The 25,720-nt window shown below is 35.8% G+C and overlaps 1 protein-coding gene and 1 long non-coding RNA gene across 4 annotated transcripts in view; one reads left to right on the forward strand and one right to left on the reverse strand.

Annotated features, from left to right (window-relative positions):
- The window catches only part of LOC134539687 (uncharacterized), a 73,128-nt gene extending 51,469 nt beyond the window's left edge, over window positions 1-21,659 (forward strand). The window contains exon 4 of the long non-coding RNA XR_010076343.1: window positions 21,407-21,659. This is a non-coding gene — a long non-coding RNA (uncharacterized LOC134539687). The remainder of the gene's footprint in view (window positions 1-21,406) is intronic.
- LOC134539686 (prohormone-1-like) overlaps window positions 1-25,720 on the reverse strand; it is a 344,120-nt gene that overhangs the window by 3,216 nt on the left and 315,184 nt on the right. The gene's annotated exons all lie outside the window — the stretch shown is intronic.

The raw sequence follows: 25,720 nt of genomic DNA on the forward strand, positions 1-25,720 counted from the left end.
TATTGAAATTATTTTTTTGCTTCGATAAAGTATTAAACAATCCTATTAATTGCAGATTTTTTTCCCTGAATTTATAGCTAAATAAATATGGATTTTCGAGATGGTGTCCAAATTCAATATTGCGGGTCCACAGTAATAAAAATGATTACTGCACTCTAGTGGGTAAAAATTAAACTGACATGGCAACTGGGTTTAAATTAATATTTTAATTTAAAATTTTATATATAATTTAACATTTGTCCCGATTTTTTAGCATAAAAATTACTGACTTTCAAGTTGGCGACCATGAAAAAAATTGTAACGGAAATGTCATTATTCAAAATGTCGGAATGTTCTAAAAAAAATTATGGTGTATCCAAGATGGCTACCGGAGTCAAGGTGTTCCAGGATGGCTGCCATAACATCACAATCCAAAATGGCGGGTGGCTCCTCAGCCAGAAACCAGGCACCGGACCGGCTAACGGTAACTTATATAAATTAATTGGTTGTGAATTTTACATGTTAAATTAGACACGTTATTTTTTTTTTTAGTGAAGAAAAAATATGTACACTTGTGTTACTTTTTAAAAACATATTGCATTTGTATGTTATTTCACGAATGTTTTTCCCAGTGTGCGTAAAATAGGTTTAAAAATTAAATATGAAATGCCAGCCTTGACGGCAAATTACGTTTGTGGGTGGTTCACCGCATATACCGGACAGCCAGATGTTTTGATGAAAGGTGATTTTTTTTTGTGAGCGGCCGGGAAGGAGGGGGGGGGGGGGTGGCAGAAGAGGTCACTCATGAGTGACGGCCGTGACGGACGCGCCAAAGTGCTGGCATCTGACGGCTGTCCGCCGAACTGAAGCGCCCACCGCAGTCCAGTCCCTGGTGAATTAACCACCGCGTCCCGACGTACATAGTTCAGGCGCGTAATTCACTCGTCGCGAACGAACCAGTAACCAACATATCGTCACGACATTCATCAATAGCGCATATTTTGACATGAATTTCCAACAGGAATACGAATGTCTTTAATCTCGGGTTGGGTGTCACTTCGGCTGAGGATTCGACACCAATTTAAACTCGTAAACGGATCGTTACCACAACGCCGAATGTCAAAATTGACCACAACGCCGACAGATATAAAACTGTTGTGTACCACAATGCCGAAATAACAACTGAATAAATTTGTGTGTTTCTTAAATGTAGGCGCCAAAATACCACAATCAAACCTAACATAACCTAACTTAACCTTTGTGGCAGTCCTGCAATGACATTTTTCGGCGTTGTGGTACACAGCAGTTTTCTAGCTGTCGGCGTTGTGGTGCGTCCCCCTCGTTCGTAAACTATGTAAGCTACAGAATTGAAGTAAATTATATCTTAGTAGAGCAGACTTTGCTCGTGGTCTTCACGTATGACTCGCCGTTAACATTTGCAGTGATGACGTAATGAGACTAGGTGGGGAGCGTCGAAGTGAAGTCAGTGAGTGAGAGCTTAGTTTCTGAATTATAGCCTCTGCAAAGTACGTTTTAGGTGTCGCAACTTTTCTGGCGTGCCCGCCCGACCGTCAAAAAAGACGTTCATCTGATTCGCGTCAAAAATAAAACAACAGTGTTATTTTTTTCAAGCGGGAGGTAAAGGACCCGAAATACACTTTATTTGTTTCGCCAGCTTTTAGGTCATAAATAGGTTTTCACTAAATTGTGGTATGTATTCGAATGGAATGTCTGTCCGTATAAAGATGTATGTATATTTTATTATAACAATTAGCAACTTAGACTTCATTAAGAACTGATATAGTAGTGCTCATCAAGCCGTAAATAATTCTGTCAATGGTCTTTGAAAATATCTTTCTTAGCAAAGGAAAATTTTTCATATATTAAAGCTACAAGATTGTTATGGCATAGAAACGTTTGAAGCCAACACAGTGGCTTTCTTGTCATTTCTTTTACATTACTCTCACACGGATTTGAGTATACGTCAGTCAGTGGTAAATGTTTACATTGGAGGGCCTGGGAATTTTTTTTCTCAATCCAAGGGTTGGTGATCAAATTACCTCGAGCGTCCTGAAGGCGAGTGTAGGGGTAGTCGCCCTTACAAACCCCCTACATTTACTGGCCGAATAAAATTTCCCTTGCGGCTGTTTGCGGAAGCTTTCAAAGCACCCTTACAGGACGGACTGCTGCCCGCTCTCGCAAGTACCCGGGACAACTGCCTAATTAAATTGCCTGCGGTTTGGTTTGAGGGAGAAGGGTCGGGGAGGGACGCCTTTCGAAAGCACTCAGACGTAAAATGGAAACAGAGTCACGCGTTAGCTTGCGTGGCGAAGAATCTTTTTTTTTTTTTTTTAAGTGAAACTTCTTTTGCAACTTCCAACAAGGTTGCGTTAAACGTTTAACGCTCCTGGGGAGGGGGGAATAGAAAGAGACAGAGCGAGAGTAAATGCGTGTTTCATAGACACATAAATAGTGAGTGTGTGTCATTTCTCTATGTCCACGAGGTCTCGCCACGTCAATTTTCTCCTTGGAGCGATCCCGTCCGCTTGATTAAATAAACAGCTTTTATCGTTGAATGATTTCATGATTTATTTTAGTTTGATTTGATACAATATGATTTCACTAAAAATCAATTTCTACCCCTTCCTATTTTCATTTCCACATTACGGAGTTTCACTTCTTCGGCGCGGAGGGACTCCACGCACTATTTTTTTTTTTTTACTGACATCTGCTGGTGACCACAAATCGTAACACGTCGCTTGACCATTCGCCATCAAGAAAACACTAAACCATTCTCTAAAAAATAATCCTATAAATGTATGCGGTATTTAAATAATATTGTTACGATCGCGCTTGGCTGCAGGGCTTAGCATCGCCGCGCTCGTTCGGCCTGTCTGCGCCCCCTTCCACCCGCATCCTCTCCCTGGTATCTCGTGTCATACTATCTCGCGACATCCTGACCGTCGCAGCGCGCACCTGCCTCAGATCGAGTTACTTAAAAGAGGCCACACTGCGGAATAAAAGGACTCAGACATGTTTATCGGCGCGTTTTGTGGGAACCCGATTCTTGTTGCGTTTATCGGAGTTCTTTAAGCAGCCGCCGCGTCCTTCGACAGGACTCACGACGCGTTTGTGGACATTTCGAAGGCGAAGGTCGCGCGATATCTCGGAGACATGCCCGATTGTTCTGGACGGGAACCCAAGGGCTATATAAGGAGGTTGGGCCGACCTTCGAGTCTGAGTCTGAGTGGGGAGTTCTCCCGCGGCGGAGTTTCCGGGCGATAGTGCCGCGGGTGCGGCAGAGTGGCGAAGTCCTTGGACGAAGGTTCCAGGGCAGGGAGTTAGAGAGTTTAGTTGAGTCGGGAGTTTCCGGGCGATAGAGTCGCGGGCGCGGCGGAGCCCCAAGTGAAGTGGCGAGCGAGTCGTCGTGTGGGATCTCGGCGAAGGGTGTGACGGCGGCGGCGGAGTGTGGCGACGGAGTCCCGCGGCGGAGACCCACGAGGGGTGCTGCGGCGAGAGTTGCGCCGGAAGTGCGGCCCATCGAGGTGTGTGAAACGATTGACTGGGGAATTGACATTTTTTAAGGGTAGTTAATTATTTGCCATCTTAGAAGATTATTTGTAAGTGACAAGTAGTGGTAATAAATAAAACTGTGTGTGTGATAAAAATCTTTAATTGGGCTATCCTTTACGAACCCGCGGTATATCGTAACAATATTGTTTTCTCGATAAGCAACGATTTTCTTTCATATGTCCGTCCTCCAGTATCAGTTTTTATCTTAATTCACTAAAGTGTTTTTCGCATCAATAACATTTTTTTTTGTCAGATCACTCGACTCTTATTGTAGGGTTTAGAGCCACATTCAAGGTTTTTTTTGTAAATTTAATATTGTTTTATGTTGGCATGTTTGAGTAAATATGTCTATATTATAGTTTCAATATTTTCTTTTTAGTTTAGCTGTTTATCATGCATTACGTTGGCATATCACATAAGCACTCCGTCAAATATAAAAAAATCTATACATAATGTAGACATATACATGTATCATATTTTATGTGGGCTGAAACTTAATTACTATCACTTGTAGGGAATAATTAAATATTTATTCCTTGGTGTCCAAAATACACGCACCTTTCAAAAATTAGAATACAATATAAGTATAACTTAAAGTGTTTTAAAACACACCTATTTGTTCCATTTTTCAATATGTTACTGTTCTCTCTGTATTTGTTCTGAAAAAAGTCTGTTTTGTGGTCTCACAAAATATTAATGTCAGTACAGTCGCCACAAAACAGTGAGTGTTGACTAAAACAAAAATCTGTAATGCCCACTTAGTAGCTTTTCAGTGAAAGCAAAGATTATTTTCTAACTACTATAAAGGTTTTAGTAAAATAATTTTCCTGCTGCCACAAAAAATAAACGGTCTCTGTTATCAGTATTTCGTGGATGAAACAATATATATATATTTAGTATGGGCTGAAATAGGGTAAATATTATAATCTGTAATGCCAAGTATCTTCCATTATTTAATTTCCGTTATCGAAATGTCATTTTTGCCTTTTATAAAGTCTGGGGCATTTGCTGCACAATTTTATTGTAAAAACCGGCCTTTTATAATTAAAAAAAAACAACTCTTCGAATTTTAACCATTCATTTCCGGCTTCATCGCAAGTGCAATGACTAAGAGTATGTCTGACGTAGCTAATTTTTCTGATGGTAAAAAAAAATCTTTTATCCACTCAAGGTACGCAATTTTATGGATGCTTATTTTTTATATAGTTGTGTGCTTTTTACAGCAGAGTTAAGCGCTTCTCCTCTTGCAATTACGGCGTTATTAAATTAAACATGCGGAAATTTACGAAGGGTCTGATATATTTTTGCGTCCCTGTTTACTGTTATTTTTTCGCCTTTCTTTGCTTTAATCGAGTTAGTACCATTATTTTGCAAAATAATGAATACTTTGTTTGCCTGTTATTTTTCGATGCACAAATCAATTTACTCGCTTTGTGATGTTGAACTCACAGCCTGACACTTTTATTTTAATCACTTTTCAAATACATGTGCAACTAGAATGTAAAAAAAATTTCGACATCTGGGTCATCGAAGACGGATGTCTGCACGATATTAACTTTCTAGAGTATTGTGAATGTAACGTTTTATTTGTGTACCTGATGTTTAACACGTGCGTTATTTAACAATCTCGTTGTTCATCTGCACCGTTATTGACCACAGTAAATAAACTGAGTTTTCAATAGAGACTGTACGGAAAATAAACGGAGGGTTCCATATAACTGGATTTTTGAACTGCGAGGTTTGAATTCTGCCAAAATTGACGTGGAGGCAAGATAAGTGTTTTTCTGTTGACTAAATAACATTTTTTTTTGACCATCCAAGATTATTCTTATAAGCTCATATGAATGATTGTCATAAAACCAGTTTTCTTCTTATTCTAACTGGAGGTGAATAGTTTTTTTACAGTGTTTTAAAAACACAATTTATTCAAGCTCGGTGTGCACAAAGAAAAAATTACATCTACTTTTATCAAAGAAAAACTCTACAGAAGTGTATAACTATTAACAACGATGAGCATAATTTAAAACAGTCTGGAATATTCTGTTTCAATGCAAGGGTGCGGACAGGAAAAAAAAATAATTTTTAAGTAGAAAATACGAAAGTATTTTTTTCCCCGCTCCAAACATTTAATTTTATTTTATGCCTATTGTGTAAAAACCTTTGTGCTATCTGTCGCAGAGGTGAACGTGTCTCATGGCGGGCTGAAGTTTTTGCTGCAGACAATTGAAACGACATGTCCTGCTCTCGCAAGTTTGAAACAATATAAAATAACACGCATGCAGTGAATATTTTTAAACATTTTTTTTACTTAAAATGTTATATTTTTTTTACTGTTGTGCACTGCTTTATGCTCTCACTGTCATCCGGTTTCATTGTTCGTTGTTATAAAAGAGATCTCTTTTTATTTCTCTCTCGTCGCGAACCGTTACTCAACAGGTTTTTAAAAGAATTATCTCTTCTGAGTTTTCCCTCAGGTATTATTTTACACAACCAGGTTCGTTCATTACATTAAATACTATAAGCACTCATGACCAAGGGCATACGCGGAGGGAGGGGGGGAGGAAAAAAGAACTAGGAGGTATACGCCACTCCAAAAATCCTAAAACCAAAAAAAAATTTTCTATCATTTTCACCAACTAATGGAAACAACTTGAAAGCAAACGGCGGGAAAATTGGTTCCCCTTCTTTCCCTCCCCCCAAAAAACAAATTGGTTGTCTGTAAAGTCGGTTTACGGACGATAGTTTAACGTGACAACGTCATGACAAAACATTGATGAAATGATTGCATACTTTTATGAATAAAATTGAATCATTTTTATTTTAACAATAAAAGAATAAATACTTGATATCATACCAGTAATCAGGTTTTTAAAATGCAAGAATAATTTACCTTTATTGCCGAAATTTTTGTTGTAATAAGCAATGAAAACCACATTAACTTTTCACTTTACTTTATAAACAGTCGACGTGTAGATGTAAGTTGTGTGCTGCCGCTGTCTTTCTTCTCCTCGGACGCATAGGCCAATCGAGTGGAAGAGAGATAGATGCGGCGCAAGCGTACAATGAGCGTAACGGGACAATTTTTCGAGCGTGCAGCCGGCGTTCATCGATTTATTAGACGTTGTCACGTCAAAAAAAAAATGAAATCCTGCGTACGCTTTCACTTATGACTGATATTTTTCATCCTTTCATTTTAACATTGATACCAAATGCTTGAATTTTAATGCAGAATATATTTTTTTTTAAGTGAAACTTCTTTACAGCTGGTAGTGTTTAGACCGATTCAAACAAACAGAATACGTTTGTATACAACGAGACGAATATTTACTTTCTGCAAAAAAAAAAATATCACGCGGTTCTAGCAAAATTCCATGAGTAGAATGACTGCAATATTTCTTTAGCAAAAAATACGTTTGAATCAACTCTGTTTACTGTTAGCTAATGGTGTTTTTGGCGAGCTCAATACTTGTGAAATCAGATACAACATAATAATTTGGCTAGTCTGACGAGAAAGGTAACCATAACTTTGGCGTATCTGTATTTGCGAGCTGATATTTGTGTGGGATTTTTTTTTCTTTGTAGAGAAATATAAATGTCAATGTTGGCAGCCATATTATACTTTGGGAGATTTCTCTGTGGGTGGCCTACAAGTGAAGAACTTGGCTTTGAGGTTTCAGAAGATGCTTACAAAGCAGTGAAATTCCAAGAAGGGAAAAAACCTTTGCATCGCTAAAGAGCCTTGGAGACGAGAATTTTTTTTGAAAGGGTGACGCATATCCCCCCCGTCCCCATTTACAAGTCTATAAGTAAGAAACTAGAAAAAGATTGCAAAAAATAATTTTAGCGAGTGCTGCTTATACGACTAAAATATAAAGTACGTTAGTTTTGCGGGGCCACAGACATAATTACTTTGCGGCGAATACATTATATCTTACTAAAATAAGTGTTTGTTTATAGTTACGTAAACTTGCAAACTAAATAAACCTATTTATTTTTTTTATCTTATAAAGGTACATGATTTCAGATGGACCTATAAGAATATTTGTTTTGAAAAAAATATGATTTCATAAGATATAGCAACATTCTTCTTGGCTTAAGATGATTACATCTTTATAGATATAAATCAGTTACCATGTTACATAATTACGTTCAAAATATGCTAAGCCTATCATGTACACCTCACATATCATAAGAAGACATTCTTTTCAGTCTTTCTGTGGTTTTCATTTCTATCATATCGACACAGTATAGTTCGATCAAATGGAATCCGAAAGCCAGATATGAAAAATCAAAAATCGTTGGAACTTTCTAAACTGAAAATATTCTGTGTTTAAAATCCCGATCGACCTTTGCGTAGCTGCGTATAGCAGCTGATTATTAATACATTTTCATATTCTACGTATCGTACCTACAATATACACATATATATATAAACATTTCCTAGACCGAATCCATTAAGTATAAGGAGGAGAGGTAAATGTGGCATTGGACAGTTAATGTCACTGGGTTAAAACCCGAGGGAGGTCAGCCTAACGGAACAATTGTTTCCCTGGCCGGATATTAGCAGACAGCAACGTCTCGAAATGTCATCGCGTGGCATTCTGGGCCGCGTGCGGTCACGTGGTGGCCGCCATCTTGGGCACCGACTCTGTCGCCGGGGAAGTCTAAGATGTACATCAAGTTCTGTCCTTGCCCGAACACGCCAGAATATTCACCTTCGGCCAACCTCGGGTTTATTTATATATTTATAGTTCTCTTTTTTTTAATTTAGCTATACTTACCTAACTAAACGTCCATAGTGTTTTAATGTAGCTAACCTAACCGACCACTTTTAATATTTGAATTCATTTTTCCTGCGCAAAAATAAAACAAATCCCGAGGTTGGCCGAAGGTGAATTGTTCGGGTGTAATCGGGCAGGGACAGAACTTGATGGACATCTTAGTCTTCCCTGTCGCTGATAGCTCCCAAACCTAGAGACAGTGTTTAAATTTTCTGCAAAACTGGCAAGTTTTCCGAGTTATACTTTATGAAAACATACAAACAAATTTCATCTTTAAAAAAATATGGTCTCTCGCTTACTACTTTTTTTTTTAACGATTTATTAAATCTCACATTACTCTACGTATTCTGGAGTTCCCTGCCTACTTTTATCTCCAAAGTAGCTAGCTCAGGTACGTTAATGGTTCACAGTAGGCTATTCTGATTTACCAATACAAATAAAAATGTGTCCCCATTAAAAGAACAGCATTGTTTCGTAGGACTACTAATTGGAGTGAAAATAGTACCCACAAATCTGCCGAAAATACACTTTTGTATATACCATACCAACATTTCTTAAATTAAGTATGTTGGTATAATATGTTCACATATGTACATATGTATATTTAGCAAGAAAATATTCCCCCGCAAAATTCTTCTCAACCACATATATAGTGAGAATAGAGATAGAATTGGCCAACATATACGGTGCGTGCCTACCAACACGTGAACCGTTCGATTAACGATACTACATGCCGAAAAAAAAGGGTACGGAAATTTCTTTCAACTTACTCAAAATACAAGTCCGTAAGTTGAATCTTCTTTAAATTCGTTATTTCATTTTAGATTCAGATTTTATCTCAATATATTAAAAACACCCACAACAGACTAAAGCTATTTACATCATGTACATAATACCACACGTTATTTGATTAAATAAAATAAAAGTGTATGTCCATGATTTTTTATTACATTTTTCCTGTTAGCAAACAAAATTTAAATTTAAAAACTTTTTTGTCTGCCCGCATGAAATGATGTAATTCAAAAACTGCTGCAGTTTTTCATTTGAAAATTCTAACAACTTTTAGATAGTAACCCCGGGATTAATTTAGTTTTTATTAATTTTATATTATGATGAAACTTTTTTAAAGATTTCGTAATAATTATGAAACAAAATCTAATACTTACTATTATTTCTTCATTTTAATCGGTAAATATTAAAAACAATTATATTTAAATAAATACCAATGTAACAACTAAAAAATAAATTTGATAAAATAAATCCTCTGCAATAACCTGAGTCATTGTGGAATTCAAAGTTGTTTTATTGGCTTTTAGAATTAGCTAGGTGTTATCACCAACTGGTGATTAAGTGATTACACTAAAGTATTTGTGCTTACTTCTTTATGTTAATGTAATTTTCAAGAAAGCTTTCACGTAACTGTAACTTAAATGTACATTTTTATTTATACAAATAATAAAATTATTCGAGGTAAACATAAAGTATATGTCACAAAATTATGAAGGAAAAAAATTTCGAAATGTCTATTTACGTTATTTGAAACACAAATACATAGTTTTTTTTTTTTTAATTTTCGTCTGTTTGTTCCATCATTATATCGAATAATGTTTGAACGTATTTGGATAAAACTTAGCCAAAGACCTTGTTTATGATATAACTAAACACTGTGTGGGGGGGGGGTGAATATGGCCTATCAACATATAATTGTATCTCTAAACCTAATCAAGCATAAGTAAATATATTACGTACGAAAAAAAAGGGGTGAAGTTTGGGCTTACTAAGAAGAAAAATTCATAACTCCAAATCTACTATAGCGGGAGGTAATAACATGCAATTGTTTTTCATTTTGTAAAATTTTAATTTAAAGGGATAAAAAAAGAGGGTAAGTTTTTTGTATTGCTATCTCCAAAGGTCATAAAGCGTAAGGTAAAATATTGAATACGAATTAATTACCAAATACTATTTCTAACCATTTTCCAAAATTCCTCCCCTAAAGTATTTAAAAGGAGTTAGTAACTGTTTTAATAAGAACAATTCGTATTCCCGAATTTACTGGGGCTAGAATAAATGTATGGAGACTAACTTTATCTGCTTTTTTATTTTTAGAAATTATACCGTTGAAATAGAGGTACATTCATTTTTATTGTTAAATCTATATTTTCGAAGCTAAAAAATCGAGTGGTAAGACCTTAAATTCTACACTGTAGGACTGTTTCGGTCGCTGCCGACAAGTAAGTGTGAAACGATGCTTCGGCTTCTATTCGGTACCTAATAGAAGCAGTAGAGCCCCGAATACTCCCTCCACACGAAAAGGTTATTTTAAAATTCCTAAACATGATCTAAAACCTTGGTTGAAATGTTTTTGATGAGACGTATCTTACAGTAAAAACATTGGGGGAGGGTTGAAACTTTAAAAAGAAATTTCATAATTCCTTATTATCAATTTTATTTTAAACCGTGTTAATATTATCCAAAGCCTTGGTCTAAAGCAAATTTTTATACGCCCAAGTATAAGTGGAAGCAGTAAAATATAGTGTTTGAAAGCCAAAATAATTTGCTACTACCTCAGCAGGCATATCTAAGCTATTCAATGCTGGATGCACTTAGTTGAAAACATTCGAAACTTTTCGCAGCATGGATCACGAGAAAATGTTTTATCGATTTATTGGATATTGGAAAACATTCAGGATGTTGTGTACATTATGTTTTTTAAATGTTCCAGAATAAGTAGTTATTTTTTAATTTACCCACACGTAAGCTGCGCCGAAAGGGTTTTTTCATTTTCGAATGTTTACAATATACGCGTATGTACCGTCCTGATATTTGAGCGATCAAAGCCGTGGGTAGTTAACTACTAAATATAACTGAATTTTTTTTAAATACGAAAATAACCTGTGTGAACAGTTTCATACGTCTAACGGTAGTCGTGGGAACATACACTATATGATGAAGTACGGAAAAGTTATTCTATGTTTGTGTTTTTACGCTTACATAATTTAAACACAAAAACTAATGGGATTGTTAAATTGTCGGTGCCAGCCGCCATTCTGAATGTCTTTAGCTCGTTTTCCACCACAAACGAATCAAATTTTCTCAAACTGTTACGAAATTTCCCATTTTTCGAGGGAAAATATTCTTAATTCAACAAAGAAGCGTAGTCTTAAAGTGGCTACCAGCCGCACCTTCGCCATCTTGGAAACAGCATTTAATTAAAAAATATATATGGCATAAAAATAAGTATTAAAATGTGTATTATTTTTTGACTTGGTGTTAACTGAAGCTAAATTAACGCATCCGTGAAGTATTTGACCAATGAGATCGTGTTCCAGAGCACCTGGGTCTTTATGGGAGGCCGGGGCCGTTAGTGTAATCAACGGCTCCTGGAAGCGAGGCAAGGATGGTTCCAATTTTCAAATTTCGCGCTCCGTGGTGGCGAGCATTAGCTTCGCCGGCGAGATCAAAGGCAGAGAGGTCCACTCTCCCCATCATGCAGCGCGGGTCGAATGTCATTAGCGCCACGTGGGAAATCAAGACGCCCGTATAATATTTTTTTTAATTTCTAAAATGAAGAAGAAGCAGCAGTGAGGGACTCAAACGGGACCGCACCGCTTTGGGTTCGGCGTGGTTTTCCGTTGCTCAAAGCGTCGGTCGCACAACCGTTTAATTACTTCTCCGTCTGGGGTCTCCCCCGTCCGACGCCAGCTTCTGGCTGTGTGGGTTCACAGTGGCCATGCGCGGTGAGGCGCCGTGTTCCCGATAACTGGGCGATGGCGCGCTCATTTCGTCTAGCGTTTCAGATTATATAAAAAAAATAATTGGTTGTCTGTAAAGTCGGTTTACGGACGATAGTTTAACGTGACAACGTCATAACAAAACATTGATGAAATGATTGCATACTTTTATGAATAAAATTAAATCATTTTTATTTAATGATAAAAGAATTAATACTTGAAATTATACTAGTAATCTGATTTTTAAAATGCAAGAATAATTGACCTTTATTGCCGCAATTGTTGTTGTAATAAGCAATGAAAACCACATTAACTTTTCACTTCGCTTCATAAACAGTCGACGAAACAGTTCACGTGTAGATGACTTGTAATTAATTAATTTTAAAAACTGGCCTTTAGCTATAAAGTTTAAATAAAGTATAAAATTTGAACAAGTTTTCATATAAATAAACTGTAATCAAATATATATCAATTAAATGAATCACCATAATTTTTTAGTCAATTGTAACATAACCTATTATTACTGCACTCGCCGACAGCGTAACGGAACAATTTGTGTAACGGGACACTTTTTCGTGCGTGCAGCCGGCGTTCATCGAATTATTAGACGTCGTCACGTCAAAAAAAATATTTATTCGGTACGTGGTTTGAATAGTTGTGCTCTATCGCCGTCAGTGTGTGTACCGCGAATTCCGAAACATTCCGCACATCATCGATAGTTTATGTTGTCATTCAGGATCGCCAGCTATTCCGTGGTGTATACCTACGACCGGGTGAGAATTCACGGTGTGCTCGCTTGTATATAAATAATCCTTCTCCAGTTGCGTCACGAGTGTTTCTGCCCGTGGTGGGCATTCCCAGCGCTCATTCGACCAGGTTAATAATTCGTGCGATCCGACAGGTATTTCTGAACTGCCAGTAGGGCGACCGCGTATATTGCGTCCTGTGCGCTTCGACCTTTAATCGAGTCAACCAGAGGCACACCGCAGAAACTCGGCGGCAATAACATTCTCTACTGGGCTCGCGAGGAATCTTATTCTCAGGTTTTGAAAAAGCCAACGAAACAGAGACAGGCGTGGTGGTTCAAACACATTTTTTCCCACGTCTATATAAATGGTATGCACCCACACGAAAAGCAATAAGAAAAAATTATTTGTAGCCCACTCTTCATATTTTGTAGAAATTCGTCCTTTGTGAATTAGAAAAGAGTTCTGTAGTTGTCATCAATTCTTAATTGTAAAAAATATATACTTGTCTCAAGTTGCTACAAAGAGTACCTCATTCATTGCTTTGGTTAATTTGACCTTATTGGGAACACTGAATGTACAAAAGTTTTCATTGGAACTTTTTCTCACACGTAACACTAAATTTTAATCTGTAATCTTCACTTTAGTTCTTAAGTACAGTTCGCTAACATGACTGTCCATAATTTTTAAAAATACCGAAAATGACAAATATTATTTAGTTTTGCAGTCAGTCCTATGTACCTACAATTCTTGTTGTGAGTGCATGCCCCACACATTACAACTTGTATTTCATTTTCAGTCACTATAGAGAGTCAATATGAATTGTTTTTTTAACATATGCCAATTATATAATACAACTGGAAGATAATGTTCAACCACCCCACACGCAGATATGAAATCACAAAACAGTTAATATTTATAAAATTTATGGTCGCTATCTTACATCTACAAGCGTGAAATTTCAGAAACAATTTTCTACTGTCGAACAGTTTTTTTAGTCTTCAAACCCTGATTATATATATATATATATATATATATATATATATATATATATATATATATAGAAATATAGAATTACGAAAATTATCAAAATTTACTCACTACCAATTTGTTTAATATTTTAATTGTAAATGAAGAATTGGTTTGATTTTTGGAGAAATTTGCTGCCTGAGACAGTAGAATTTCTTCATAAATGACGACAAATCAGTAAAAAATTTTCAGTTAAATAATAAAAAATATTTTCTTGTTATTTGTGTTTACCAACTGTAACATTTCTCAATTTGAGGTTTTATTTGCAAGTGTATTGCACAAATATATACATATACAATATAAGCATAAAAATACAATTGTTCCAAGTCCACTTTTTGTGACCAAAAATACTTATAATTCCAAAAAAGATACAGTGTTATGTTCGTTATTTAACACGAAAAATATTAACTAAATTTAAATCGCAGTAGCTTTTAAATGTTTAGACTTAAGTGCATAGTTCTGGCAGGCAACAAATACAAATTGTAAAACTAATTTGTTTATTGTTTGAAAATGGTCAATTTATTTTACTGCTATGACATGCGAAAAGTTTATTAAACACTACATTATTGCTAAAAATATGAAGCTGCTGTTAAAACATACGTCGCTTCGTGTAGTGTTGATTCCGTTTCAAAAATCGTATTCCGGCGTCTTTTAACTTAAATGCATACGTATGGGTGGCTTATTCCAGTTTAAATTTAGATGATTTCCTAGAGTAGGTGCTCTTCTGAATAAGATTCCAGTGAATTGTATTTTTTAATATTACTCGCCTCGAAAAATGGCGTTAGGAATCTCATATATCACTAACCTAACCAATCGTCCTCACCATTTTACAATATTTAATATGAACCTAGCCTAACCTCACAAATCGATTAATGCTTTAAATATATTTTTAACGTAGCCAACCAAACTTTCAAACGTAAACATGAAGTTAAACTAACGAACCGTTAACATGCGTTAGCATATTTTATTTGTAGCTAACCTAACCAAACATTGAAACCAGTAAACTGCATTAAATATTGCAGTATCGTTTCTCAGAGTCATCAAGTATAATAAAAGGGATTGGAAAATACCATTTGCAAAAAATTTATTTAAATTTCTTTTTTACAAGAGAACATACTCTAGAAAATTACTTTATTTTTATATTACTCTCGCCACTTTGATTCACAGCAGTGACGCCAATGTCGAAACACAATCAAGGTAAACTTCTGTGTTGGAGCAGGCCCGAATACCTTTTTCGTCGTCTGGCAAAGTAACAGCTTTACTTGCGATGTTATTCCAGGGTAATTTAGGAATAAGCCACACGAAATTAGCCTGTGTGTGACGTAGACATGCTCGGCGGTTCTACTGCACGTCTGTGTTGTTTGTGAGCCGCGCGTGATCCAGCGAAACCAAGTTTCCAATCAGCAGGTTTAATCAGCCTGCCTTACTGCTGACTGCTCGGAACACATTTTGAACAGTGTCTTGAAGCAGGAGAAAAAACCATGTTCAGCGAGTCTTTTCAGTGCTCGTCAGAGATGTGTAACACCTGACCTCGGTAACATGCAAATTCACGTGTTTCTCATGTTGCTGATACACTGACTACATTTCGGACTCGAAATTTTACGCATAATTCTTTTGGATAATACCGAGCTTGATGAATGTAAACACAAATAGTTTTTTTAAATACATTTCTTGGCGCGAATCACAAGTAGTTTCCTCTCCCGCATCTATAATTCGCTGCCGGAGCAGCTATACGTTGACTATCAAAATATTCCATTTGCAGAGCAAAATTTTAAGCTATATGATGAAACGGCTCCGAAAATGACTTGAAAAATACTAAAACCCGGCTTTGGACTTGATTTTCGACCAGCATTTAATTGCAGTACTGCCTATCTTGTAAAAATACATTAACTATTTCCCTTTTTTTTTCTTCTGGAATTAAAGAGTGTGAAAATTTTTGTGAACCCAAAAATAAAATGAAACATTTAATTTCTGGTACACCACAGGTTGTGTTGGCGTCGAAAGACTCCTGCTAGTTTCTCACTGAATGAAGTCGTGAAACTGTAGGATCCCTAGGTTAAGGCTGTATCGGTAAAGGACACATCCACAATATTCGGAAACATGAGTAGATTGTAGATGTGTAAAGCCCCTAAGTAGGAGCGTCCCTAAACGCCTAGTAATTAATTCCGGGATACCCTTAGTAGCTCGCGCATCGCAACTCTCAAGCCATAGACATAGGCATGGCCTTAATTAGGCCCACGGCTATTCTCCCAAGTGTGCCCATAGCTTATTTTCCGAAGGAGATCGAAATAAACGGTTTAAAAAAAACTTTCGCCATGCATTCAAGATTATACATAGTTAGTTTTTAGAAGCATGCGTGGAAGATTGTTAGAGATTCACAGGGAGGAAACGTTCAAATATTGCGTTTCCACAGTTCAGTTTTAAGAACCGCGCAGTTTTGAAGTGCCAAAATTTTATAAAATAACAAAGAAATTAACTCTCAATTTTATTTTATTATTTTTTTTCAGTGTTTTACATTAAAAGGTTTTAAAGCTGGCGAAGAAGGATGGAAGATATTAAAACTACAGGTATCATATATATATGATTGCCGTCGGAGTTCGCTATCCCATCATTTCGCTCTGCTAGGACCGAATGCACGCAGCACAACACCCGTGTTTCCGCGCGACGCGTCGTGCAAACCCAATTACCGCCGGGGCACCGGGCTTTAGCTGCACGCGCTCGCCGGTCGCTTTTTATATTCTTTCTTGATACCCGCCGGGAGGGGGGAGGTAACCGTGTTAACTCGGTCGACTCCCCTGAGGCGCCTCTGCTCCAGATGGAGTCACTGATTCATCCTTGCCCTGCCCCTTAGTCAGGACTCGGGCTCACACGCAATTTTCAATTAGGTTTCCTTCATAAACAACAAAAAATATTGGTTGTCTGTAAAGTCGGTTTAAGGACGGTAGTTTAACGTGACAACGTCATGACAAAACATTGATGAAATGATCGCATACTTTTATGAATAAAAATTGAATCATTTTTTAATTTAAAAATAAAAGAATAAATACTTGAAATTATACTAGTAATCAGATTTTTTTTTTAAAATGCAAGAATAATATCCCTTTATCGCCGAAATTGTTGTTGTAATAAGCAATGAAAACCACATTAACTTTTCACTTCACTTTATAAACAGTCGAGTGGAAGAGAGATAGATGCGGCGTAAGCGTACAATGAGCGTGACGGGACAACGCATAACGGAACAATGTGCGTAACGGGACACTTTTTCGTGCGTGCAGCCGGCGTTCATCGATTTATTAGACGTCACGTCAAAAAACAAAAAATTTAAATACTGTCCTAGTTAACGTACTTTGGCCTCGTAGGAAAGCTTCGCCCGGCGTTGTCAGTAAAATTTTTACGTGTGTTATTCTATTAAAAGTACTGTAAAATAAAAATATATGCTTTTTTTTATATTAATCAGCTTATTGAGCGGTAGGGTTTTTGCCTGATCTTAATTGTTACACAATTTTCTGCCATGTGTCTTTTTTTTCGTTTGGCGGAACAAACCAGCTTCATATACTTACAGAGAGTAGGTATATAGTTAGACAAACTGAACGGAAAGACGCTAGAGGTTCAAATGTGTTTGTTACATATAGATATTTAATTTTTTATCGACATTTCACTTTTCAATCCATTATATCTTTTTTTTCGCAAGTTTAAGATTTTTATCATTGTAATTTCGTTTGGTCTCTTGCATCCTTCGTCAATGCAAGGTATGGTTGGATGCAAAGAACGACTAAAAAATTCATATAGGCAAAAACGTCTACTTTAAATTAATATTAAAAAAACTAATCACGTTCGTGAAGTGCAAATGATTTTTAAAAACTGCCCTAGGTGTTGTCAATCAATCATCGCGCAGTTCTTCCGCCGTGTGTACCACATGCTGAAAGTGTTGCCTACGTCACTGGAGTTGTATCGTCGATGCTGACATTTTTGCATGAGTCGTACGCAACAACTAGTCAGTTAACAAGAGGGGAGTTTTCGTTCAGTAAGTCGCTACAATCACTAAAACTGTCACAATTATCCAGAACCAAGCAATTTTGAACATTTTAAATACAGTAAGACAGTACAATTTCCTAATGATATTTTATAATAGGGTGGATAGTTCCGTAACAAAGCTTACAACCTCTAAATTGCCTATTAATTCAAAAAGCTACTTATAATTTGCACAAAACCGAGTTTTGAAGGTGAATGTCGCCCTTAAATTTGAGCTAGGCTGCAGAAGGCTTAAATAAACTCCACGTAAAGATATCTCGGTTGAGTTCAGTTCTTGAACAACCTGTATGAATGTTTGATGTATGGGGCCAATGTTAATAACTGAATTAGAAATAATACTTCAAACGAATTATTATTATTTTATTTTTTGTTTTACCTCACTGTCATGCAGCATGAATTTTCAGAATAATATAGGCGCACGATCACAAGTAATTAATCTCTTGGCACCGGAAGAGTAGGTACGTTTATATATGTATGTATTGTGATTGTTGTGTATTTGGTTGGCCGGGGGTGGGGGGCCAGTTATTTATGCAGTTATCACTGCCTCTCAACTTTTTTTTCCCCCTCTCTTACCTCTATACGCTTTCGCTCAGCCTACCTTGGCGTCGCGGGAGGATTACAAGCGCATTTGGCATTCATGGAAAAACACTCTTTATCATCGTTGGTGGCACCCTCGGTAAAGTCTTTCTTTATTTTTACACATCTATTTCAGCCTGATAGAAAATTAAACGTTTGGATACCCCTCATGAAATTCCACCTGTAAGATGAAGCTCACCATACTCTCCAACATCGTCTGGGAAACGAAATCAGAAAGTACGTACCTCTATTGCATTTATTGTCCTGTTACAAAATTTGTCAACAGATTTTTACAAACTCTTGTATAATCGCTGTAAAAAAAATAGTCGCACAGGTTATAACAGTTACAAACATAGTAAATATTTGTGAAAGAACAACAAAGGCAAGAAAGTTATAGTGATAGTGTTAACTTTCTAGAAACATCCTCCAACTAATAGTAATGACGAATAAATGGTGTGTGAAACTCCTCATTGAGTCACAGGATCAAGCACAGATAAACTTCTAAGTCACATGGGCAGATAATCCACAGACACAGTCACATAGGCGTGTTGCGTTATAGAAAATGACCGCCAAAAAAAAGGAGTGTCTCTCAATGTGTTAATGGACAAAGTTAGAAACCGGTAAAACTATTTGGCTTCTTATGGACACAAACACAATTTCCTTAGGCTTGTTTATAACAAAAAAAAAAGTATATCAGAAAATAGATAAAATCTTTTTCTCTAACTCTAATATGTATTCTCCCGCGTAATACGTGACGTTTTTATTTTTCCCTTCCTCTCAAGTTTTCAGGTTATATTGTTTCGCTGTTACCTCATTTAATTTATAAACATTTCATACGTGTACAATATTCGTCTTCACAGCCACACAATTGGATGATTGTAATTTTTTTTAAATAGTTTACTCAGAGTATAAGCATTAATTGTTTTTGTCATATTTATTTACAAATATTGTTATATCTAATGGATTTTTGTTTAAAATAACTAAAATGTTTCAGTCGTTGTTCATCTGAATTACTGTAGCTTTATAAGAGTGAACGAATTTGTGAAATCGGTCCAGTAGTTTATGAGTTTACTTCTTGCAAACAAACATACACTCTCTGGGCTGATGAAACATGTCACAATATAAAATTTTTTCGGTGAGAATACGAACTCTAGAAATATACTTAACTGTTAGAAAGTAATAAATGCTACCACGAAAAAAAAAATGATTATTGTCTGTTTGTAGCGGGGGCGAAGGAATTTTTTTTTTGGTTATCTCAGCGAAGCTCGTTTGCAACATCAGAATTCACAGGAAATAACGTAATTTTTTTTTTGCTTTCCATTTTCAAGGACCACTTTTCCCACGCATCCCATCTAAGTTTTCAACCATTTGAAAATTTTTATCAGTAGGTCGAGGTACTCAGGGTCGTTTCACGCGAGTTTATCTAAACGGCGTGAGAGCTTTGACGGGAAAACACGACCTTATAAAAGCAAAACTTTTTCAAGAATTTTGTAAGCACTTGCGAAACATTTGTTTTTTAATTATTAATTTATTTTAATGGGTGAAGTTTACATTAGCAAATAAACATGCTTGTTATATACATTTTTAACGTCCCATTGTTATTATTTTATGAGGTTATCTTTAAATTCTACTAACCGTTTTGATATTACAAGCAATACAATTTAAAACAATATACTTAAAGGAAAACATTTCTTTACATAACATTCTTTATAACTTTAGTTATGTTATCTAATGTGTTGCTAAATTCAACTGTATTAGTTTCAAATTCGCAAATATATTTTGTTATTATTTTCTTGTCGCTTTTGCATTATCGGTAATAGACCGGCTTGCACATTCATGCGAGAAAAAAAAACAAAGTAAAATATTTGTAGTATAATAAAATGGGTAAATATATTTCTTTTTTCTCAAGTAAGGACTGCGCCAGATGGCCTGAGACTTCGTTTAACACAGTGTTTCAGTTTATTAGAAAATTGAAATGACACCTGCCACATATGGGTACTATAGCTACTGTTTGATAAAAATATCATTACGGGGAAGTAAAAGTAACCACAGACACGACATTGGTTCCAACAGTGTTTAGGCTACAACAAATTTTGATCGTTTAGTTTTGGAATTATTTTTTATTATTAAAGCAAACAATACATATTGAAGCATACTAATTGTGTCTATGAACATTTTTATCGCAGCTGTAGTCATTTCCTACAATCAATTCAATACTTAACCAAAGCCAAAGAATTTAAGTTGGAAACTATTTGTAGCAGCTAGTAAGAAGTGACTTCAGGCATTTTATCGAATTATCTACTATGCTTTAACGAAGTAAATTTGTTATATAAAACTTTAAAAAAATTGTGAGAAAGTCTTTCAGTACATACCAGAGATGTTTACCATTTAACTGCAGTAATGAGCAAATTCACGTGTTCTCATGTTCCAAGTACGTCTAACACGAAACTTTCCGAGCGTGATGAATACACGTAAATTTTGTTTTCAACTACATTTCTCGACGCAGATAACACGTAGTTTCTGCACCCGCCGTAGCAGCTACGTCGTCCATAAAATAATTATATTTACAGAGTGAAATTTTAAACTATGTATTGAAAAGTCTCCAATAAAAACGAAAATAATATATTAAACCCCTGCCTTGGACTTTATTTTCGACAAGGAATTTTATTACAATACTGCCCATCTTGTTAAAAATTTACTAAACAGTTAATATTAAGTTTCCCTTTGTCTTTGTGAACTTTGGTTGGCGCCATCCACCACAGGTGGCAGCATCGTGAACACGCATTCACGAAATTACTAATTACTTCCACCAAATGGCGTATACCGAGAGCTAATAAGATGTACAAAAACTTCTGTAACCAAGACGGTGTCTCTGGGTAGCCATTTCTCCCCCCCCCCCCCCCTTAGCATTCAATGCGACTTTTTGTGTTGTGTTATCGGTTCATGTCTCTTGTTCCAGGAAGTTCCCACGACTGCTGTGCTTGACCAAGTGCTGCTGAAGAACGGCAATTTTTCGAAATACTGACACGCAGAAACGACGTGAGATTGAAGAAATGCATGTCTTGTTAGATAACCTCCTTTAGTTAACTTCATTTTTCTATATCATTGTAAAATATTAAAGTTTTTTTTATTTACATGCATTGTGGCTCAGATATTTATCATCCTTCAATTTAAAAACGTGTATTTTAGTTAAGTTCACGTAATGCATATACGAAAAAGGATTGAACAAAATAAAATGTAATTTATATTATCACGTTTCTGTTTATTTTCGAACAACCTTTGCTTCAATACTTTAAAGACCCTTCAGCTTTAAAATATTAAATATAATTTATTACCTCTATACTTGAAAAAATTATTTAGGCTACATACAGTCACACGCTGAATATTTCCAATCTTAAAACGTTAGTGATCACTACATGATAGTTTTGACAACGTCTAAATGACAATCAAAGAGGCGGTGAAAGTTCAAATGAGATTAGTTACAAACTCCGAAAAACTCTACGTTTAGAGCCATTCCGAACGATTTATCTCGCCTGCTGGCACGACTTCTGCCGCCGAGAGTGGGCCCTTATCAGCTCACAAATCTCTCGCAAGTTGCCCGTTTTCAGTAAATTTAGACTTGTCATCAGATACCAAAGTAATCCTTCATCTTCATGCAAATTTATTCAGCTTCCACCCACGAGCATTTAATAGTTTTACAAAACTTTGTGAATTTTACATACAATCACAGCATCACTAAAACGTGACTCAAACAGGCAGTATCGGAAAAATTACTATGCGTATACAACTATGGCTTTTGAAAAATAAATATTTCTAGACAGTGAAAACCAATTTATGGATACAGAACATGCGGTACACAATTTGTAAATAAACTATTTTGTGTAGAACTTGTCGTAAATTTCATTTAGTGACATAACAAGCCAATGGCCCTCGGCTTTGGTCGCGCTAATTCAGGGTATTGCTGGTATTTTACCATTGCAAGAAAAGTATGAGTTTTATTGCAAACCTTTTTACTAAAGTAAAGGATAATGTAACATTACTCTGAAATTCTGTTTCCGCTTCCTAGAACGATCCGGATAAGGAAGTCCCTTTGATGGTCCGGAACCTTCGCTAACATTACTTAATATTTTGGCCACTTCGGCATTCGGTTCCCAGCTGCGACAACGAATACCCATAAGATGTCCACTGTTGCGATGTCCTTTTCTGACACTCATATCTTCGAACCCAACCCTACTGTTCCAAACTGCAAACTTTTTCATATAACCCTCAATGGACTGCGGCAGGCACAGACAAACCTTACTTATATCTCTACTAATATTATAAATATAATATAATATTATGTGTTCGTTGGATTGTCGTTCTTTCATACAGCAACGGAGTAACTGAACGACATGATTTTTGCATAGAGGTACCGAAATTGGGGAAACATTATTCCTAAGGAGGGTTTTTTTTTAAATTCCATCCCTAAATGGTTGGGTGGTAAATGTTGTATGAAGAAAAAAAATTTTAAGTTATGTTGATGACTTTACTCTTAAAAAATAAAACTGGTTTCATTATTATTTAAAATTCATCTTCTAAGGGACTGCAAGTGGTCAGCAATGTTTGTACGGAGAAACATTAACTTTGGGTCGAAAATCTCATTGGCAAAAACTGTTGTATTCTTGATGCGGTAACAAACGGCAAACAATGCGATTGACCTTAACAGTTACGAAATCTTACGTTTATTACAAAAAAATGTGAGCAAGTATTTTATTACTCGCCATTTATGTATAAATATTTAACCTCGGTAACGAGCTAAATTCATGTGTTCTCATGTTACAAATAAATTCCAAACATAAAATTTAATGTGTAATTGTTTAAAATATTTCAGAGCGTTATAAATATACTAATAAACATTATTTGTTTTTCTAGTACTTATCAAAATTTCCACAAGTTGCTTGCCATAATAATGGCAGCACGGGGGAAAAAAAAGAAAATTTTAAACTATTACAAAAGGCTACGGTTAACCCGTGGGTTTGGAAAAAAAAATTTATTAATATACTGCCTATCTTGTAAAATTCACTTAAAAAATTAATTATATAACGTTTCCGCACACGTTAGAAGTTATATGTCTATGTCATTACCGAAATATGTACCTTAAAAATGTTTAGAACCCATTACAACATTAAGTATATGTATATTTGATTGCTTGGACAACTGTGATCAGTATGTTAATTACTTCTCACAAACAAACCTAACCTTATTGAGCTGATTGAACATTAAAGTGGTGCGGTACGAACCATATCCAAAGAGCAGCGGTTCCCAAAAGGTGTTCCGTGAGTCAGGACGAATCTCACGTAAAGCAGGCACAATTATTGTTAAGCAACTTCCTTGAATGGAATTGGGGTTCCGGCAAAAGGGAAATCGATGACAGTGTTCCCTGGCTAAAAAAAAAAAAGGAACCCATGCTCTAGTGGATAAAAAGATGGCGCTCTGTCGCTCGCTGAGCTACCGAGCCTGTTGGAAAATATGTATTATTACACTCTAATGCCAGCTTTCTTATGTTTTCTTTAAACTTGGGACTAATGTTTACCATAACTATTTTAGTTTACCTAGTATATTCATTTGGCACACCATTACGTCTGGTAAGCACGCGACTACAAACGTTTTTAAGTGGCTAAGCATGGGTCCACCATCTTTGTGTCACATTTCCGTTCATCGACTCCCGTTACTATTCAACGAAATTACTCCTACCAAACGCCGAGAGCTAAGATGTCAACACATCAAAAATAATTTTGAGATCCAAAAAAAAAAGCACCTTAAAGATTTACAAATGCAACAAAAATAAACGTAATGATAGCGCACAATATATTTTTGAACTTGAAATTTGTACGTATTTTAAACGCATAAAAAAAAAGGCTACCATCGCTATTACTCGGCTTCGATTGTTCGAACGTAGCAACGTAAACGATAATCTGGGCATTGCCGAGCTAATACGTACGGGTCCGGGTCATTGTAAAACGGGCTTTAGGTCGACTCGAATTTAAAAATAAAACAGGAAACAGAAACAAACCTTTAAAACACGGTTTCACGCATGCACAACTCAATAATTATATACATTTTGGAATAGTTGCTTTTTAGGGCTAAGACCTAAAAAATCTAAGTTATTCTTACATCGTTATCTATAATTCAACACACTCGTCCAACATTGTTTTAACTGAAACCTACAATGTAACGTTTCATCCATTTTCTCAAGCAAAGTATGAACAGATTTGTATTACGACCTGACAATGATACACATTAGGTTTAAAAATATAATTAAAGAGGTTTTAGCTCTGAATACAATAATATTATTGCCCACAGGTCGATGAGCTTCGGTGGCGCAGTGAACAAACGCAAAATCCGTAACTCTTAACAGGAACATCACGGTTCAAACCCCACCTGCTGCAACACGTGGGATTAATTTTTTTTCCTGCACTAAATACATTCAATAAGTCCAATTTCTTACTCAGCTTACTTTTAATGTCCTTTATTTATAGTGTAATGTAAAATTTTATAATCCTACTGATATATGTGGATGTTTAGATATTTGTTGCGCAAGTCGCGTCATCAATACTGAACTGATTTGGGTAAGATATTCAACACAGCTCACTAATTTCCATGATTAACACACATACTATATATAATTAGCAAATTCTGCACCTAAAGAAGTGAAAAATGACTAAATTCAGTTTTATAGTAGAACATCTTGGCACGTTAAGTCACAGAAGTACAAACAGTGAGCGTGTTTAATTCCTTTCTATATCCGCTCTTGTAACAAATACAGTAGAATGTCAGAAAAATGAATACTCCTTGTAGTTTTTCGTCTCCATGTTTGTAACTACACGTTTGTACTTTTCGATCATTGTATATATTCATGTTTATATAGTTTTCGTCTACTCAAAAGCTTATACTAATATCACAATTAACACGATAACTGTCGTAATTATGCACAAAGCACTTCCAAACTGATTCATAAACTATCAAGGTTTAGTTCGTTAGTAGGAAAAATAGAAATTTGTTATAAGAACCATAATAACTTATAAAATATGGCAAATATTGCATCCGTTTGAACGTATTATAACTCGTGGGAAATATACCGAATTTTTTTTCATACGACCAAACACAACTGGAAGGGTTAAAAAAAAAACCGGTTTTAGCATATCAAATATTTCAAAACTACTTTAGAAGGCACACTTTCTAATCCGTTCACATTGTTTGGAACTATTATAACATTCTCTAAACCTTTTCTTAG

Source organism: Bacillus rossius, chromosome 15 (genome assembly GCF_032445375.1).
Source record: "Bacillus rossius redtenbacheri isolate Brsri chromosome 15, Brsri_v3, whole genome shotgun sequence".
NCBI classification, from domain to species: Eukaryota; Metazoa; Arthropoda; class Insecta; order Phasmatodea; family Bacillidae; genus Bacillus; species Bacillus rossius.